Genomic DNA, 20,086 nt, shown 5'->3' with positions numbered 1-20,086 from the left:
CTCAGAGGGAGGAACCAAACTCAGAGGGAGGAACCAAACTCAGAGGGAGACAATGTTGACTCCACAGCCACAACTGAAACATCACAGTGAACAGGTCCCAAGCACAGTCTCTCCTATATGAGCTCAAAGGGAACTTTGAAAACTAAATGAGAGAGACAGCAGACAAAATGAATAATTCTTTTAAAATCAAAATTGCAGAATTAGAAAAACATTATAATGAAGAAAACAGCTGCTTAAAAAGAAAAGTGTGTGATATAGAAAAGGAGCTCCAAAAACTAACCAAGGAAAATAATTCACTAAAAACTAGAATCAACCAAATTGAAGCAAATAACTCTATGAGGAATCAAGAATTAGTCAAACAAAACAACAAGAATGAAAAATTAGAAAAAGAGGTAAAATATCTCAATGGAAAAATAATGGACCTGGAAAAAAGATCCAGGAGAGATAATCTGAGAAAATCATGATGAAAAAATGAGTCTGGACAACATTCTCCAAGAGCTCATTAAGGAAAATTGCCCTGAGATACTAGAACCTGAGGGTAAAATAGAAATTGAGAGGATCCACTGGACACCTCCTGAAAGAGATCCCAAACTGAAAAGTCCTCAAAATGTTGTGGCCAAACTCAAGATCTACCAGGTAAAAGAGAAAATATTTCAAGTGGTCAGAAAGAAACAATTTAAATATCGAGGAACCACAGTGAGGATTGCACAGGATTTGGCAGCCTCTATACTGAAAGATGTGAGGCAGTGGAATTCAATTTTCTGGAAGGCAAAAGTGCTCAGGTTACAACCACGGATCACCTACTCAGTGAGACTGAGCATATTCTTCCAGGCAAAGAGATGGTCATTCAAGAATATAACAGAGTTACAGACCTTCCTGATGAAAAAGCAAGAGCTCAATGGAAAATTCAACCTCCAATTATGAGATGCAAGAGTGACATAAAAAGGTAAACAAGGAAAACACACACACCCTGTTATTTAATAAGAGCAAACTGTTTATAGACAAGTAGAGGGTATGACTATAAATTACACAAAATGACAATTAAAACAAATCTTATTAAGGGCTACAAAGGGACTGCAATGAAAGAAGAGGAATGAATGAAGTGGAAAAGGGTAAATTATGCCACACAAAGAGGCATAAAAACAATATAGCAGAGGAAAAGAAGGGAGGGAGATGAGTATTATATGAGCTTTTCCCTCATTGGTTCTGACGCAAGGAGGGAATAACACAACCAGTTAAGCATAGGACTCTATGGAGAGGGAAAGAGGGGAGAGAGAGGAGTTTCACATCCGATTTCTTCCTGTCACTCTTGGTATGAAGAAGAAATAACATACTTCATTAAGTATAAAAATATCCTACAAGCAGTAGGAGGGGGAAAGGGCTACAAAATGGGGGGGGAGTGGTTAGTAGGGAGGGAAGAATTAAGGGGGAAGGGGAGGAAAAGGGAGGGGGGTGATAAGGGAATAGTGAGGGAGGCAGTGGTCAAAAGGAAAACTCTTAAGAAGGGGGAGGGAGAAGGGGAGAAATAATATAAGCATTAACAGGGGAGGGAATAGGATGGAGGGAAAGAAACAGATAATTATCATAACTGTAAATGTGAATGGAATGAACTCTCCCATAAAATGGAGGTGGATAGCAGAATGGATTAAAAATCGTAATCCTACAATATGCTGTTTGCAAGAAACATAACTGAAACAGAGGGATACACACAGGGTAAAGGTAAAAGGCAGGAGCAAAATATATCATGCCTCAGCTAAAGTAAAAAAAAAAAGCAGGGGTAGCAATACTTATCTCAGATAAAGCAAAAGCAAAAATTGATCTAATTAATAGAGATAAAGAAGGAAACTATATCCTGTTAAAAGGCACCATTGAGAATGAAGCAATATCATTACTTAACATATATGCACCAAGTGGTATAGCATCCAAATTCCTAGAGGAGAAGGTAAGGGAATTAGAGGAAGAAATAGATAGAAAAACTATACTAGCAGGAGACCTTAATATCCCCCTCTCTGAACTTGATAAATACAACCTCAAAATAAACAAGAAAGAAGTTAAGGAGGTGAATAGAAATTTAGAGAGGGTAGGTGTGATAGATCTCTGGAGAAAATTGAATGGGGATAAAAAGGAATATACCTTCTTCTCAGTGGTACATGGCACATACACAAAAATTGAGCATATAGTAGGACATAAAAACCTCAAGATTCAGTGGAGAAAGGCAGAAATAATAAATGCATCATTCTCAGATCATGATGCAATAAAAATCATATGCAATAAAGGGCCATGGAAAGACACTAAAAACTAATTGCAAACTAAACACTTTAATCCTAAAGAATGAGTGGGTCAAACAAGAGATCATAGAAGCAATCAGTAACTTAATTCGAGAGAATGACAATAATGAGATAACATACCAAAATTTGTGGGATGCAGCAAAGGCAGTTCTTAGGTGAAGTTTTATAACGCTGAGTGCATATGTGAATAAAATAGAAAAAAGAGAGGTCAATGAATTGGGCATGCAATTGAAAAAGCTAGAAAAAAAACAACAAATTGAAAATCCCAATTAAATACTAAATTAGAAATACTGAAAACCAAAGGAGAGATTAATAAAATTGAAATTAAGAAAACTATTAAATTAATAAATAAAAGTAAGAGCTGGTTTTATGAAAAAAAAAACACAATAAAATTGATAGACCCTTAGTCAATATGATAAAGAAAAAGAAAGAAGAAAACCAAATTATAAGTATCAAAAATGAAAAGGGTGAATCTACCACCACTGAAGAGGAAATTAAAACAATAATTAGGAATTATTTTGCCCAGTTGTATGCACATCAATTCAACAATCTTAGTGAAATGGATGAATATTTACAAAAATATAAGCTGCCCAAATTAACTGAATAGGAAGTAAATTACTTAACCCCATCTCAGAAAAAGAAACTGAACAAGTCATCAGTGAACTCCCTAGGAAAAAGTCTCCAGGGCCAGATGTATTTGCTGGTGTATTCTATCAAACATTTAAAGAACAATTGATTCCAATACTCTACAAACTGTTTGGGAAAATGAGTGAAGAAGGAGTCCTACCAAATTTTTTTTATGACACAAATATGGTACTGATACCTAAATCAGGAAGAGATAAAACAGAGAAAGAAAATTATAGACCAATCTCCCTCATGAATATGGATGCAAAATTTTTAAATAAAATATTAGTAAAAAAAACTACAGCAAATTATCACAAGAATAATACACTTTGATCAGGTAGGATTTATTCCAGCAATTCAAGGATGGTTTAATATTAGGAAAACCATCAGTATAATTGATCATATCAACAATAAAACTAGCAAGAACCACATGGTTATCTCAATAGATGCAGAAAAGGCTTTTGACAAAATACAACATCCATTCTTATTAAAAACACTAGTAAGTATAGGAATAAATGGAGCCTTCCTTAAAATAATAGGTAGCATCTATTTAAAGCCATCAGCAAGTATTATATGTAATAGGGAGAAGCTAGAAGCATTTTCAATAAGATCAGGGGTGAAACAAGGATGTCCACTATCACCTCTCTTATTCAATCTGGTACTAGAAATGTTAGCAGTAGCAATTAAAGAAGAAAAAGAAATCAAAGGAATCAAATTAGGCAAAGAAGAGACCAAGCTATCACTCTTTGCAGATGATATGATGATATACTTAGAGAATCCTAGAGAACCAAGTAGAAAACTACTTGAGACAATAAATAAATTTGACAAAGTTGCAGGATATAAAATAAACCCACATAAATCCTTGGCATTCCTGTATATTTCTAATGAAATTCAACATCAAGAGATAGAAAGAGAAACCCCATTTAAAGTTACTGTAGACATTATAAAATATTTGGGCATCCACCTGCCAAAACAAACCCAAGACCTATATGAACACAACTACAAAACGCTTTTCCCAAAAATAAAGTCAGATTTAACTAATTGGAAAAATATCAATTGCTTATAGCTGGGTCATGCTAATATAATAAAAATAACAATTTTACCTAAATTAAATGATATATTTAGTGCCATACCAATCAGTTTATCAAAAAACTACCTTATAGAGCTAGAAAAAAATAGTAACAAAATTCATTTAAAAGAACAAAAGGTCCAGAACATCAAAGGAATTAATGAAAAGAAATGCTAGGGATGGTGGACTAGCTATATCAGATTTTCATCTGTACTATAAAGCAGCAGTCCTCAAAACTGCTTGGTACTGGCTGAGGAATAGAGTAGTAGATCAACAGAATAAATTGGGTACACAAGACTCAGCAGTCAATGACTATAGTAATCTACTGTTTGATAAACCCAAAGACCCCAGTTTTTGGGATAAGATCTCACTATTTGACAAAAACTGCTGGGAAAACTGGAATATATTATGGCAGAAACTGGGCATAGACCATTATCTAACACCATATACCAAAATCAAGTCTAAATTGGTGCATGATCTAGGTATAAAGACTGATACTGTAAGCAATCTGGGAAAGCAAGGAATAGTTTACCTGTCAGATTTGTGGAGAGGGGAAGACTTTATGACCAAACAATAATTAGAGGACATTGTAAAATGCAAAATGAATAATTTTGATTACATTAAATTTAAAAGATTCTCTACAAACAAAGTCAATGTAACTAGGATTAGGAGGGAAGTGGAAAATTGGGAAAGAATTTTTATAACCCATGTCACTGATAAAGGACTCATTTCTAAAATATACAGAGAACTGAGTCAAATCTCTAAGAATACAAGTCATTCCCCAATTGATAAATGGTCAAAGGATATGAACAGGCAGTTTTCAGTGGAAGAAATTAAAGATTAAGCATATGAAAAAATGCTCTAAATCATTTTTGATTAGAGAAATGCAAATCAAAACAACTCTGAGGTACCACATCTCACCAGTCAGATTGGCTAAGATGACAAAACAGGAAAATGACAAATGCTGGAGAGGATGTGGACAAATTGGAACACTAATGCATTGCTGGTGGAGTTGTGAACTGATCCAACCATTCTGTAGAGCAATCTGGAGTTATGCCCAAAGGGCTATAAATATTTTCATACCCTTTGACCCAGCAACACCACTTCTAGAGTTGTATCCCAAAGAGATCATAGAGACCTATATGTACAAAAATATTTATAGCAGCTCTTTTTGTGGTAGCAAAGCATTGGAAATGAAAGGGATGCCATCAGTTGGGGAGTGGCTGAACAAGTTGTGGTATATGCATGTTATGGAATACTATTGTGCAATAAGAAATGAGGATCATATGGACTTCATATTTACCTGAAGAGGCTTATACAAACTGATGCTGAGTGAGAAGAGTGGAGCCAGGAGTAATCTGTACACAATTACAGACACAACATATGTGTGATGACCAACTTTGATAAACTGGACTCTTCTCAGCAATCCAGAGTCATAAGTCAACCCCAAAAACTCATGATGGAGAGAGATGTTTACATCCAGAGAAAGAACAGAGTTTGAATGCAGATTGAAGCAAACTACCTGCTCTCTTTCTTTTCTTGTTTGGTTTTGTTTCCTCTTTCCCATTTTTCATTCCATTTGATATAATCCTTCTTTATAACCTGACTAATGCCTAATGTGAAAGTATTTGCAGATACTGTACTTGATTGTATGCTGCCATAGGGGGGGGCAGGGAGAGAAAATTTGAAACTCAAGGAACTGTGGTAATGAATCTTGTAAACTAAAAGTAAACAAATTAATAAAGACCAAGATGGGGGGAAAAACAACAACAAAAAAAAGAAATTATAAAAAAAAGAACTGACAAGAATGAATGACTATGAGGTCAGGGGAAAAGATGAGCCCAAGATATTCCCAAGATAAAGAATATGGTACATCTAGTGAATGGTACCATTACCAACAGAAATTGAAGAATCAGACAGAGAAATAGGTATCATGGAAAAGAAAATAGGTTTAACCATGTTGATTTTGAGGTTCTAGTGAACTAACCAGTTGCAAGTGTCCCATAGGGAGTGGGAGATAGAGACTAGGAGCTTCCAAGATAAATCTGAATTTCTCATTGAAGGGGCAGGATGAGGAGTGGGACTGTTTGATATTAATGGGTGGTTGCTTGCCAAGCATCATTTAAATTTTTTTCTACTGTGAACTTGGAGTTCAGAAAATTGTTCCCTATGACGCAGCTGCTATCTGGAGCTTGATGCCTACAATATCTTTAGCACATGGTCATCCAGACTCTTCTTAGAGGTCTCTGTTAATAGGGGGTTAACTACTTACTTAAGTAGTACATTCTACTTTGCCAACTCTAAGTATTAGGAAATATTATCTCATATTAGGCTAAAAATCGTAGCTCCACATGCCTAACATTGAGTCATTTTGCTAGAGAAGAGATATCAAAGCCTGAGTCAGAGCATCAAAGATCCATCAGGAAACTCCTCCATCAAGGTGAATTTTGCAGTTGATTAAATTCTTAGTTAACCTTGGCAATTTAGGCAAGGTCTATATCATCTCCATTTGCTGTTCCCCTTAAGCCCCTACCCTATCCCAAACATACACTTTTGAAACAGCAGTGTGAATATACTGGTCATATATAGTAGGGAAATAAATGATACTTTACTCAGTTAACTTACTCAATAAGCACATCTGGGTTTCTAAAAAAGCATCAGCTCAAATCTATATCTGGTATTCTGCAATTGACTTGGATTTGCAAATATTAGAAGGGAATATAGTTCCTTTGCTTAGCGTTATCTCAAATGTGCTAATATATGTGAAGCATTTTGCCAATTTTAAAGCACTAGATAAATGTCATTTGCTGTTGTTTTTGTTACTAGGCATAATCTTACAAGGGAACTTAATTTTCTGTGGGAGGCGACCAAGGATTCATATTTATTTTCCTAAACTATTCTTGGAGACAAACTCCTTTGGCATGAAGGATAAAATGTTGATTTCCAATCAGCACAACAATGTTCTAATTCCATATCAAACACTTATAAACTATGTGGCCACAAACATGTTATCTAACCTCTCAGTTCCTCATATATGATAATAATAGCTAGCATTTATACTGCTGTATAAATTAAAATTAAATTTAAAAAAATTAAATGAAATGAAAAAAATTAATTTAACTCAAATTAAAATTTTTCAAAGTACTTTACTTGTGTGATCTCATTTAATCCTCATGAACAATCTTATGAAGTAGACACCATTATTATCCCCATTTTTCAGATGAGAAAGCTGAGGCTCAGAAATGTTAAGTGATGTGTCCAGGGTCACACAATTTGTTTTTGATGTGAGGATTCAAACCCAGATCTTTCTGACTCCAAGTCCTCACTCTATCCACATCTACTTTGCTATCTATCTGTCCTTAAAAATGTGAAACTGTGGGGGTGGGAGGTGTGGTTTAAGCTTGATAATCTCTAAGGTTCCTTTTAGCTCTAAAATTATCTGTGATCTTATGTTTCTGATGGTTCCCTTCTAAATATGTTTTCATGTGTTTCAAGTACCATCTAAAATTTTTATAGCAGTAATCCAATCTCTTTAATGATTATTTTCAATACACATGTTGTTAGAGACTATTGTTTCCAAAACTATATTCTCCATCTCATTTGAGCTTAAGACATTTTATATGAAGGGGACTTATATCAGTTGGTACTAGGAGTATGCTGGTAAATGTTTAATGATCAACTCTTTAAAAAAATATATTACACATGATACACTTTTGACCAGCATTATTCACATTTTCTCCATAGTCATAGTATCTTAGATATAGTGTTATTAAATACTGAATACACTTGTTAATTCATTCAGTTCATCTCTCTATAACTTTCTTAAGTCTAGTCAATCAATAAAACACTAATTGAGTCCTGATGTGCAGCATTTGTCAATTTCTTGGGTATAAATTTTCCCCATGATGACAATCAGATATCATGATCCAGTTCCAACTGGTGCATGCTGGCACCATTGCACCTCATCACTCTTGCCCAAGTGGCCACACTGTCAAGGATGGAACAGAGCCCCAGGAATGCCCTGAAATGGTTAAGAGAAGATGTAAACCAAGATCAGCCAGATTTCTCCTAATTGAAAGCTGCACTTGACTTTAAACAATTGGAGACAAGCCTATTGATTTACTCACTCAGAGATGTCTCAATACTTGTTTTGATTGCCTCCATCCATATTTACAACAGACTGACAACAGCCTACTCAGAAGCTTCTTGCAGTGCCCCTGCTTGCTCTCACTTTTACATGTTAGTCTTTTCTAGGAACTAGGGAACTGTTCTGATGATGTCCACAGGGTCAGTCTTCTCTGAAGTGAAAATCAGTTCCTAATTCTAGTTTGATTAAAATAAAACTCCCAGCTGTATATGGTTTTTATATACAGGATTATGATGCTCCTCTATTTAAGAAAGGTCCGTCAATGGTTCCCTATTAACTACTAACAAAGGCACAAGGGGCTCTTCAAGGTTCTTCATAATCTAATTTTAACCTAACCTTCCAGAAAGGTCATACCGCTCCACATTATATATAGTATGTGCTGGACAAATTGGGTTATCCACCTTCCTCTGATCACAACTCCTACTTCCTGCTTTAGCATCTTTACTTAAGCTGAGGCTGGAATGCTCACTTTCATCTATTTCCTACTCCATTTAGCTTATTGGTATTCTATTTTAACAAAACCCAATTCACTCTGGATCTCCTGGATTCCACAACAACAGGTCTCATCCCAAGAAATGGTTATTTTTGGTCCTTCCTGGCTCAGAGTCTATTTACAAGGTAAATAGTAAATGTTTCTCTTTTGAGGAGCAGCCCTGAGGGCCTTCCTCTTCCAGTTTGATTTTTTTTTTTATTAAAGGGGCCCTCCCTTGACTCATTTCTTAAATAGGCCTATTCACTGAATGGGTGTTGCCTCACTCAAAATAAGAACCTGAAAAGACCTTAGCTTAAAGGGCCTGGGTCTCCCATTGCATCCTGGGTTATCTGCAGTCATCCTGATGAATATAGGGCCACTCAACCCAGATGGCTCTGGAGGAGAAAGTGAGGTTGGTGACTTTGCACAGTCTTCTCTCCCTCAAATCCAAGTCACTTGTAAATCATGTCATCATCACACTGATGTCATGGTCTTCTTCAAGAACAAAGGACAAACCACAAAACTACATAACCTGATATCCTTTCCATCCTTCAAAGCCCAGGTCAAATTCTATCTCCTCCAAGAAGTCTGCCTTATTCCCATCAGCCAGAAATAATTGCTCTCGACCATTACCCTTCATATCACCTTATTTATCTGTCATACTATGATCATATGCTGATCATAGTATCCTTTTTATTATAATTACATGTACAAATATCCCATTTTCTCTCCTAGGTTATAGGTTCCTTTAGATTGTTGTTTATTTTTATATCCACAGTGCCTAGTAAAATGCCTTGGATATTGTTTTTTTTAATAAATATTGAATTAACTTATTAATTCATCAAAACTCCCATGTTTAGAAAATTGTACTACATATTCTTTTATTTTAGGCCATTTTCAATTTATTTTTAAATGGATGATCTGTCTTCTGCTTAACCTGAAATGCCAAAACAAACAAGTTCCTCTCTCCTTTGTACATACATCTATAACCTCTCTCCCAAAACCTCTTTCAAAGGATTTTTTTCCTTCTTGAGACACCAACCTATTTCTTATCAAAATTTCAGAAACTCCTTCCTCTCTTCTTTATTTTCTTCTTCCTTTTCTTATCCCTCTTTCTTTCTATTCTTTCTTCTCTTTCTCTTCTTCCCCCTCTCGATATCCACATGTACTACCCACATTGTTCAGAACTCTTTACTAGGTGCTAGGAAAAATACAACTTTTAGATGAGGTATGGTTTCTGCTTTCAGGTAACCTTCATAAGATACCATACCATCAGAGTTGGATACAAGGTAAACATAATACGATCATTAGATGATACAGGCAATAGAGAGATGTAAAACAATGCCTTGTGAAAGCCAGAGGTTGTTTCTGTATAGGGGAACCAGGAAAGATATTGTAGAGAAGGTAGGTGGCCCTAAAGCTGATCTTCAGCCAAGAGGCAGAATTCCAGGAGGTACAGAAGCTATAGGAGGACATTCCAGTCAGAAGGAGCAAAATGGGGGAGGGGGAACAGGGCAAATGTCCTGTGTGTTTTGTCTTTGTTTTGAGTGGGGTGTTCTAGATTGGCGGTAGTATACATGCGTGTAGGGAGGGAAAATGAGCTAAGGTAGGATGATGCCAAATTAGAGAGGGTCCTGAAAATTGAGCAACAGGATTCAGATCTGGCTCACGAACCAATAAAAAGTCCCTAAAGAAGAGGAAATATCAACAGAAATTGCCTGCCTTCTCCATACCATCATCCTGGAAACCTGGACATAGTCCCTGGGATGCCAGTCTCTGATAGATGAGTTGTGCCATATCTTGACTGACACCAGGCCTCCATGTCACTTCTATAGGTATGTCACCTCCCAGCCTACCTTTATATGTTTCATTCTCCCATTAAAATTTAAGCTTCTTGAGAGTGAGAACTAGCTTGTTTGCCTTTATTTGTATTTCACATGCTTAGCACAAAGTCTGGCAAATAACACTTAAAAAACATTCTATCTATCAATCATTTATCTATCATTTATCTATTTCTGTCTATCACCAATCAATCTTTCTCTCTGTCTCTCTGTCTAGTAAATCTCACTTTATTTTACATTCATGAGGCAAACAGCAAACGAACAGATAAAATACATTATAAAACCATTCTCTCCCTTTGGACAGAGGACTCTCTTTTCTAATCTTTTCTGCTGAGTGCCTTTCTTTCAAATGTAAATTTAATATTTCAGATCCAATAAGATAGCTGTGGATTTCCATACTACCTTTGTTAATATCACTTGTTTATCATTAACTTCAGAAGTTCTCGTTTTGATCATCTCTGAGCTTACTGTGGATGAATATTTATCAAATGATTGGTGATGGTTACACTAACCAGAATACCTTTGATGGGGACCCATATTTTGGAGTTTCTTATGAGGACAATTTTGGATCAGAACCTGAATGTTGTGACATTCTGGACCTGGTAGACATCACCCTTACATACAAGATCACACTAGCTAGAGACAATCATTTCCTCTCTTTGGATCTCAGTTTCCTCACCTAAAATCCCACTGAGCTCTAAAAATCTTGAATAATATGACCCAATGCTAATCTCCAAAGATAAGTCTAAGGCTGAGTACACAACACAGATCACACAATTACCTAGGAAACTCAGGCCAAAGATCATCTCCTGGTTGAGATTGAATGACTTAAAGATAAGATTGGAGTTCATTTTTATGAGCTAGAAAAATCCTTTGTGTCTCTTGAGAGACTAGTAATTATTACCCAAATGAAGTGATTTTTAAAAATGCATATGCAAAGAGGAGGAAAAAGTAAGGGGGACATCATTAGCCTTTCTACCTCAGTATTACTCCCAGCCTATTTGATGAATACACACTATTCAGGCTACCCATCCTAGGGCAGAAGTATCAGCATATAGACATTGATATTAATATAATATAAGTTATCAAACAGCCTTAGTGTTTTTTTTACAACCATTTCTAATCAGAGTCACACCAGTTGCTTAGCAAGAGAAAAAATCATCCTGATATTTAACAACCCACAGGGACATTTTATCTTTTACGTAAAGGATAAGAAGTTGTAAATGGTGGTGGTATAGGGTTTGACAGCACTGATTTGATCTGTATGAGCCTCATTTGGCAAAATAAAAAAGTCATGTTCTTTCAGATTATTTTTTGTTTATGGTACAGACTAAAACATAAGCATAATTAAAATTGTTACTGTTTTTATGATGAGGACTAAATACATGCCAATTTATTTAAATATATGAGTGTCTTTGATTTTATCTTCCCTAATAGGTTTCTGGATAAATAGAGACTGTTTTTTTTTTCTTTGTAGAAAGAAATTGATATTGGCAAGCTGAAGCACACCCAGAGAAACGTGACTAGGATAGTTAAGGGACTAGAGGACATGACATACAAGGATTTGTTGAAGAAATGGGGGATTTTTAGCCTGGGGAGAAGATTTATGGAAGAGACTATAGAGTTATCTTCCAGATTTGGCAGCACTGAATAATGGAAAGTATACTAGATATACAGTTAAAATTGAGATGTTTCAATCTCAGTGCAAACATTTACTAGTTGTGTGACCATGTACAAATGGCTTAAATTATCACATTACCAAGCCACTTTTTAAGATTATAAATGATAGAGGAATGCCCAATCTGCTGTTAGTGGAGTTTCCATAAGCAGGGATTCTTCATGTTGGTAAAAATCTCAGATCCAGATAAAATACATCTAATGTCCCCTAGGATCTTGCCCTAAAACACTAGATAACTAAAACACAGCTCTCACGGTGGGTCCCCCAGACAAGGCTATTCCAGAATAAAAGTGTTCTGTGGGTTCACACCCACTTGAAACCATAGCACCTGGGCTCCTACCAATGTGTTCACTCTCTTTATTCAGGAGAGGACAGGATTAGCTGAAAGCAAAGGAATAGAGTAAGAAATTTAGCAATAAAAGATCTTGCCCTTAAAACCTCAGTAACTCCCAGGTGACATGCATCATCAGTGGGAAAAGAGAACATTTGTGGCAAGACAGCACATAGTGAACATGTGTGACCAGGATGCAAATGTGGAGGGGGCAATTCAGACCTCTGAGCCTGCAAAGCCACAGATGGCTTCAGCACATGTCATCACACCCCTGTCAATGGGCTTTTCCCCACTAATCTTGTATGGTCTATAGCCTCTCCAGTGCTGTAGTCTCAGTCAGAGGTGTACATGTGGCATACAGTCTCTTCTAGGCTTTGCCCCTTGAGACTCTCTTATGGCTAAAGCTCAAAGCTGTCCCATTGATCCCACAGTGAATACAGACTGTTGCCAGTGGGATTATAGCATTCATAGGGTTTTAGAGTTCCTCTTTGCTTCTAGCTTCTGATTTAATGGAATTCTGAGCCGTGGTTTTACTTCTCCCTCAAAGTATGGGTGTGTGAGTGTGTGTACATACATATATTACATGTACATGCATGTTATATGCATGTATTAAGAAACATGTGTATATAGGTACATATTCACATGCATGCATACACACACAAAGACACACACACATAACTAAAGCTAGCATTTTATAACACCTCCTATGTGCCAAGTATTATGCTAAGCACTTTACAATTATTATCTCATTTGATCTTCACAACAACCCTGAGAGGCAGGTGTTATCCTCTCTTCACAGATGAGGAAACTGAAACAAATTGAGGTTAAGCAATTTGCCCAGGGTCACACATCTAGGAAGTATCTAAGGCTGACTTTGAACTCAGATCTTCCTGAATCCAGGCCCAGCACTCTATTCACATACACTTTGTTGTTGAAGAATAGGTTCTGTCATTTCTCTTTTCACTTAAATTTCAGAGGCTTTTTTCCTTCATTTCCTGCATTTTAGTACAAAACTGTAGAAAGTCAGAAATCTCATGTACCTAGAAGTCTGACTAAAGGGGAAAAAAATCTTCTAAAAGTATTCCTCTCAGAAAAATGAGAGGGAAAGTTAGAGGGATGAGAAGTGACTTGCCCAAGGTCACACAGCTAGTAAGTGTCTGAGACCAGATCTGAAGATGAGTCTTCCTGACTCCAGGCCTGGCTCTCTATCCACCCCATCATGCAGCTGCTTCAAGTTCTACCTGCTGTCTCCAGAACCCTCATCCAACTACCACTGCCACCACTATTACCACTACCACTTCATAGTCAGGCTGGGAGTTTTGGAAATTTTGCTGTGGACTTTTGCTTCTGGTATCACCAGCTGGAACTCTAAATGTTTTTTCCCCTGAAAGGTGATTGACTTATATAATACTTTTTATATAGTTCTGGCCTGTCCAAGTACACAGATGTTTGGTCTGAAGTAAAAGGTTTGCACATTGACTTTAGTTTAGTCTATTTCAAAATCAGGAATCCCTCCAAACCATCCCCAACAAGTGACCACCCCATGGTATCATATACATAGAAGCCTTTAAAGAACCACATGCATATGTGATGAAGTATGACAAGTCATTTCACCTGTCTAGGTCTTGATTTCTTCATCTATAAAATGAGGGGATTTGAAGCAGACAACCCTTGAGGGCATTATCTTTCGTCTTCAAATCCGTGGTCTTTGTATCAGCTATTATTGTCCAGGTACTGCTGACAGACGCCCAAAGAGGAAGAGCTTTCTATCAAGTCGCAAAAGAACAATGGATTTGGACCTTGGTTCAGATACTGTTCATCATACTACTTATGGAGTCTAGATGAGTTACTTGACTTCTATGGATCTCAGTTTCTTCATCTGTAAAATGGATCAACTGAATCACCACTTAATTCTATAAGGCATTACATTTGACTTTGGAACAGCTCTAATTGTTAGGAAGTTTTCCCTTACGTCAAGCCAAAATCGACTTCCCTCTAAGTCCGCTATCTAGGGGAAGGTAAAACAAATTTAATACGTTGTCCATATAACAGTCCTTCAAATGTTTGAAAATAGTCATATTCAGAGGTGTGCTGGAGCAAGCTTGCACTGACTTGTAAGAGGTGATTGTTAAATTTTTAATGTGAGTAATTATTCCTTAGAAACTGGTGAAGGATATCACTCAGGGATTGATTTATTGTTTTGTTGATTGTCTAGACTTGAAAAAGCAATGGAAATAATATTTGTATATGTATAATATTCACATTTAATGACATTTTTATTTGTGTGTGTATATATGTCCCACAGAGCTGGTCGTTAAACATTTGCCAACATACCCCTGAGCTGCTGCTTCTTCAGACAGAATATCCCTAGTTCCTTCATCATATCCTTTCATGACATGGCTTGGAGTTCTCCTTGATGTCCTTACCTACATTATCCAGACACCTTTTTGTTTGTCAGTATTATTCCTTCATTGTAGGACCCATAACCAAACATAACTAGTCAAATATGGCATAAGTGGGACAGAACACAGAGGGATGATCACCTTCCTGTGCCTAGATGCCACGCTTTTGTTAAGGCAGACTAAGAGCTTATTCCTTTTTTCTTATACATGTGTGTTTTAACCAAAGAATGCTCTGATTAAAAATGTTTGTATTGATAGCTTTTATTTTTGACATAGTCTAAATTTCCCCCCATATACCTCTCCTTCCCTCCTCCAGAGGGGCATCTCACATAAGGAATTTTTAAAATCCACAAAACCAGTCAATACATAGAAAAATGAAACTAGCAATCTCTGAAATGTTTCTGTGTGCTCGAGCCTCTGCAGAGTCATAGATATGACGTCCTCTTAGGCCTCTTCTTTGGGGTGAGGACTGATCTCCATCATTTTGCAGCATTTGGTTTCTCTTGTTCAGGGGCTGCTGTTTCCATTTACATTGTTGTTGTTGCAGCGATTATTTTCTTGGCTCTCCTTTCTTCACTCTGCATCAGTTCCTTCCGATCTTTACAGTTGAATACTTTTAATAAATGCAGACCCTTAGACTGGATAGACAAATAAGTCTAATTCGTGGGAGAACTGGAGGAATGATTCCAGATAGTTTCTAAATCTTATTTACCTCATCTCTGTTACTATACTTTTATGAAGCCTAAAGCCCCATAAGCACTTTGAGAAGTCTACCTTAAGTAAAAGTCACCGACGCTCTTTCTCCAATTTCTGGACTAATACTTTTAGGTAGTAGGATTCCAATGAGTGAAGCAATAAGCTCAATTGTGTCTTACTGAGCAGGAACTTTTTATGCTTTGGGGGTTAGCTTATACTAGAGAACATGGAGTAAGAGGCTGTTTTCATCACTCACTGGGACAGTCAACTTGTCAACCCCTATTCATCTTCCCACTTAGTACTCTGAGATAGGTAAGGGAAGTTATAGTTTACCCCATTTTGTAGATGAGGACAATTAAAAATGAGTAAAGATTTGTGAAATGTTACATAACTAACACAAAACTTTTAGAAAGGGAAGAGATATTTATATGTAACCTGCTAATAATATAGCAGACCACTTAATTTTCTTTTAAGATATCAACAATCAAATAAAAATACTTTTGAGAAATGAAGACACTTTGGACATACTGTTAAATCTAATTCTTGGTCGGATTTAGAAACTTTATTTAACTCACCTCTGTTACTATATTTTCATGAATCCTAACTCCCTACCCATACTTCTCTCTTAAACCAAAGCCATTAACCTTCTTTCTTCATTTTAGGCCTCATATTATCCTTTTAGCTAAGAAGACCCTGGAGGGTACACACAATTTTTTAAGTATATGTCAACATTCTAGCTAAACCAAAGCAGGTCCCTCAGATAATTAAAATTCCCAGAAGAAGAAAGACTACACATGAATCTCATTCATCCATTGAACTGAGAGACCAGGTCTAAATACTTTTTTCATCCTAGATGTGGAATATTAGCCTTTGATATCTAATTGCTTTTAATTCTGGGGGTGGGGATGTCTTTCCAAAGAGAATGATGATATTGAGTCCAAATCTCATCTCAACCAAAGAGATTTATCTTTTTCTCCTAACTACCTGGCTTTTCAGGAAATCTGAGTTGATTCTAGGTATTATGGTAGATTTCTGATATACTGACATTTAATCAGTAAATTAAACTTTGCTTGAAACCAATGTCCCCCAGGTACCATATGGCTTATTTTTCCTTGCTCTTCCAAATCCGTTGAGACACTGCTATCATAATAGCCCTTACCAGCTGCATTGGTAGATGGTAACTTCTGTCCACTATAAAATGCAGGAAGCAATACCTAGTTATCAAGGGTGCAACATTCATTCTAGTACCTTCTTTGTTTTCAGTTATGGGCCTGTCATTTCCTTTCATTCACTTTTCACAGCCCTCTCCCCAACAATGCCATCTAATTTTAAATTAACATGATTCAGATATCTCCTAGATGGAGGATTAAAATATATGATCCTGCTGAGGTCTCAAACAAAATAAATTTCTGTGAAAAAAATGGCCCATTTTTCATTCATTTAAGACACTGAAATGAGAATGCCTTACAGTATGGAATATTGTAGAAAACACTACAGTTAAGGAGGACCTACTCTTTCTCCATTCAAAATGTTATCTATACCCTAGCTATGTCCCCTCTCCTTGCTCCCTGTTCTGCAACATCCCTGGGACCCATCAGTATCTGAAATATTCTATGTCCCAGAGTCTTCCAGACTAGAAACTTCAAGTTCCCTAATTGATCAGCTTCCCTACCTATAACCTAAGTGAGAAATTAGCCAGTCTCACACCAGTGGGTCCTAATTTCTCCTTATGAAACATTAGTTGCTCTGTTTCCTAAGCTGCTCTCATGCAGAGGCTGACTGACTTGTCCAAGGTTCCTCAGTAATAAACAACAGAGCCAGGAATCAAACCCAGGCTGACTGACTCCAAACCCTGGACTCTTTTCCATTGTCACGATATGTCCAATGTTATATAGCTAGTTAGTGGTAGGGCCATGCCTCATAATCCCACTAAAGGGCAACTCACTGCCTTACTACCAATTCCTGACACCATCTAACCTAGCAGAGCTTTTGCAGTGGGGACTTCCATTGCTACTGAAGCAAATCCATCAAAACAAACCATGAAGGCACAGACTGTATTTGCTGAAGAGCCAGGTGCAGACCTGCTTTTAGTTCCCAAGTGCTGATATTTGGCAATTTCTGCCGAGTCAGTAAAACTGGGCAAAAACAAAGCTTGCCTTCATCATTCTCATTTTTCTTACTGTCTCCTCCTTTTAATTTTTTAGAAAAAAACTGACAGTAAGATTGACTCTTCATGCAAAACTGTGGAAGCTCCCAGAAGCACATGGAAATCAGACTGGGTTGTTTGCTTTGTTTGGTTTTTTTGACAATGTTAATAAAATCAAGTGGTAGAGTCCAATTCTCACACACAGCAGGACAGCACTTCTAAGCCTGGATATTTGTAAATAAATGGGTTCTTTCTTTACAACACATCCATAAAATTACTTTCAATATATTGTAGGTATCAGTGTGGTATAATGGAACAAGAAATGGATTTAGGGCTGGAGGAAGACATGCATTTGACACATGCCAGTTTAGACTGCATTGAGAAATATTCCTTAGAACTGAGTTGACTGGGGCGGCCAGGTGGCTCAGCGAGTAAGAGCACCAGCTCCAGTGTCGGGATGACCTGGATCAAAGCGGGGCCCAGATACTCAGCACCACACCCAGCAACAACTGGCCGTGTAACCTTGAGTAAGTTACTTAATCCCGATTGCTTTAAAAAAAAAACAAACAACTGAGTTGACATTCCTGTACTCATATGCCCTGACCAGGTCACAGCTAGAGGATTGGGTCAGTCCTGTCTCACATTTGAGGATGGACTTTGTCAAGCTAGGGTGGCTTTAGAAGAGAATAATTAAGACAATGAGCAAAATAGAAACTATGCCATCTGAGGACTGCTTGGAAGAGCTAAGGAATAAATAGGCTAGAAAAGAGTAGACTTAGGGGAGACATGATAGCTGTCTTCAAGTATTTGGAGAGCTGATGTATGAGCGCAGAACTGATTTTTTTCTACTCAGCTTCAGGGGGCAGAACAAGGAACGGTGAGTGATAGTTGCAGAGAGGGACATGTAAGCTTGATATAAATCAATTTTTGAATAAAGCAACACCATTTATTAGGTGACTGCTATGTGTCAGGGGCTATGCTAGGGGGTAGGGGATACAAGTACAAAGTATGATACAACTGGAGAGACAAGAAGTACATAAATAAATGTAGGCGGAAAAAACACAAAGGGAATAAATACAAAATAGTTCAATAAAGGGAGTTTTAGAGGGAGGACAGTGGCCCTTGGGAAGGGGGTGGTGATCAGGAAAGGCATCCTGTAGAAGGTGGTTCTTTACCTGAGGTTTGAAGGCAAAGAGGAGAAAGTACATTTCCACATAGAATGGTTAGTACCAAGGTATGAGGGAGAGGAGCTGGAATCAGATAAATGAGCAATGAAGAGAAGGCCACTTTGGCTGGGCTGGAGAGTAAGGAAGGGGTCATATTGTCCAGCAAAGATGAAAAGGTAGCCTGGGACCATGTTGGGAAGGGCTTTAAAAACTTAACAGGAGTTGATGTTTTATCCTAGAGGTTACAAGAAGCCATCAGAGTTTAGTGAGTAAAGGAGAGCAATATGGAGGAATGAGCAGAGTCTCTCCTCTGCTGGGCGAAAGGAGAGAAACTGAGGCAAGCAGAAGTTTGCAATCATATAATTGAGAGGTGATAAAGGCTTGAACTAAGATAGTTGCTGCATAAGCAGAGAAAATTTGAGAAGTGTGGGTTTGGAAAGATTTGGCAACTATCAATGTGGGATGAGGGTAAATGAGAAGTAGAGGATAGATATGAACCTGGGCCACTGGAATGATAGTGGTACCTTTGATAAAAAGGAATATTTGGAAGAGGGGAGCTTTTTAGTGGAAAGTTGAGTTTAGTTTTATAAATCTTGAGTTTGAGATGTCTCTGGGATAAATCTTTTGATCTATCCTCAATAGGACTGAAGCTCAGGGGGGAGACTCAGGCTTGACACATATATCTGGGAATTATCTGCAAAGAAAAGACTATTTAACCAGTGTGAGCTGATATGGTTACCAACAGGGAAAGAGTCTGTAGGGAGAGAAGAGAAAAGGGCCTGGGGAAGAACCTTAAGGAAGACCCATGGTTAAGGGGCATGATAGCCAGCAAAGGGGATGAAGGAGGAGAAAACTAGGAAGAAAACTTCCTAATAGAATTGTCCCAAAGTGTACTTCTTCACAACACAGCAGCTTCTTCCTCATCGGAGGTCTTCCATCAAAGTCTAGATAGCTAACTACTTGTTGGGCGTATCAGAGTTGATTCCTATTTAGATATTTGGTGGATTTGATGACCTTTGAGATTCCTTACACCCCTCAACTTCTGTGAGTTCTTATTCTTCCATTTACAATGACTTTGCCCATCTGACTTTGGGCAAATCAGTCAATCCACAAACATTTATTAAGCATTATACCAGGGACTTGCTAGGCCCTGGGGAAAGAAAGAAAGAAGGAAGGAAGGAGAGAGAGAGAGAGAGAGAGAGAGAGAGAGAGAGAGAGAGAGAGAG

The 20,086-nt window shown here is 37.4% G+C and overlaps 1 long non-coding RNA gene across 1 annotated transcript in view; it reads right to left on the bottom strand.

Annotated features, from left to right (window-relative positions):
• LOC138166977 (uncharacterized) overlaps window positions 1–20,086 on the bottom strand; it is a 90,216-nt gene that overhangs the window by 27,760 nt on the left and 42,370 nt on the right. The window contains exon 3 of the long non-coding RNA XR_011169790.1: window positions 2,409–2,459. This is a non-coding gene — a long non-coding RNA (uncharacterized lncRNA). The remainder of the gene's footprint in view (window positions 1–2,408; window positions 2,460–20,086) is intronic.

This window comes from Petaurus breviceps, unplaced genomic scaffold (assembly GCF_028583685.1).
Source record: "Petaurus breviceps papuanus isolate PSGF00001 unplaced genomic scaffold, PetGlider_PUasm1.0 227, whole genome shotgun sequence".
NCBI lineage: Eukaryota > Metazoa > Chordata > Mammalia > Diprotodontia > Petauridae > Petaurus > Petaurus breviceps.
Note: the sequence above shows the minus strand (reverse complement) of the source record. Positions and strands in the feature narration are given on the sequence as shown.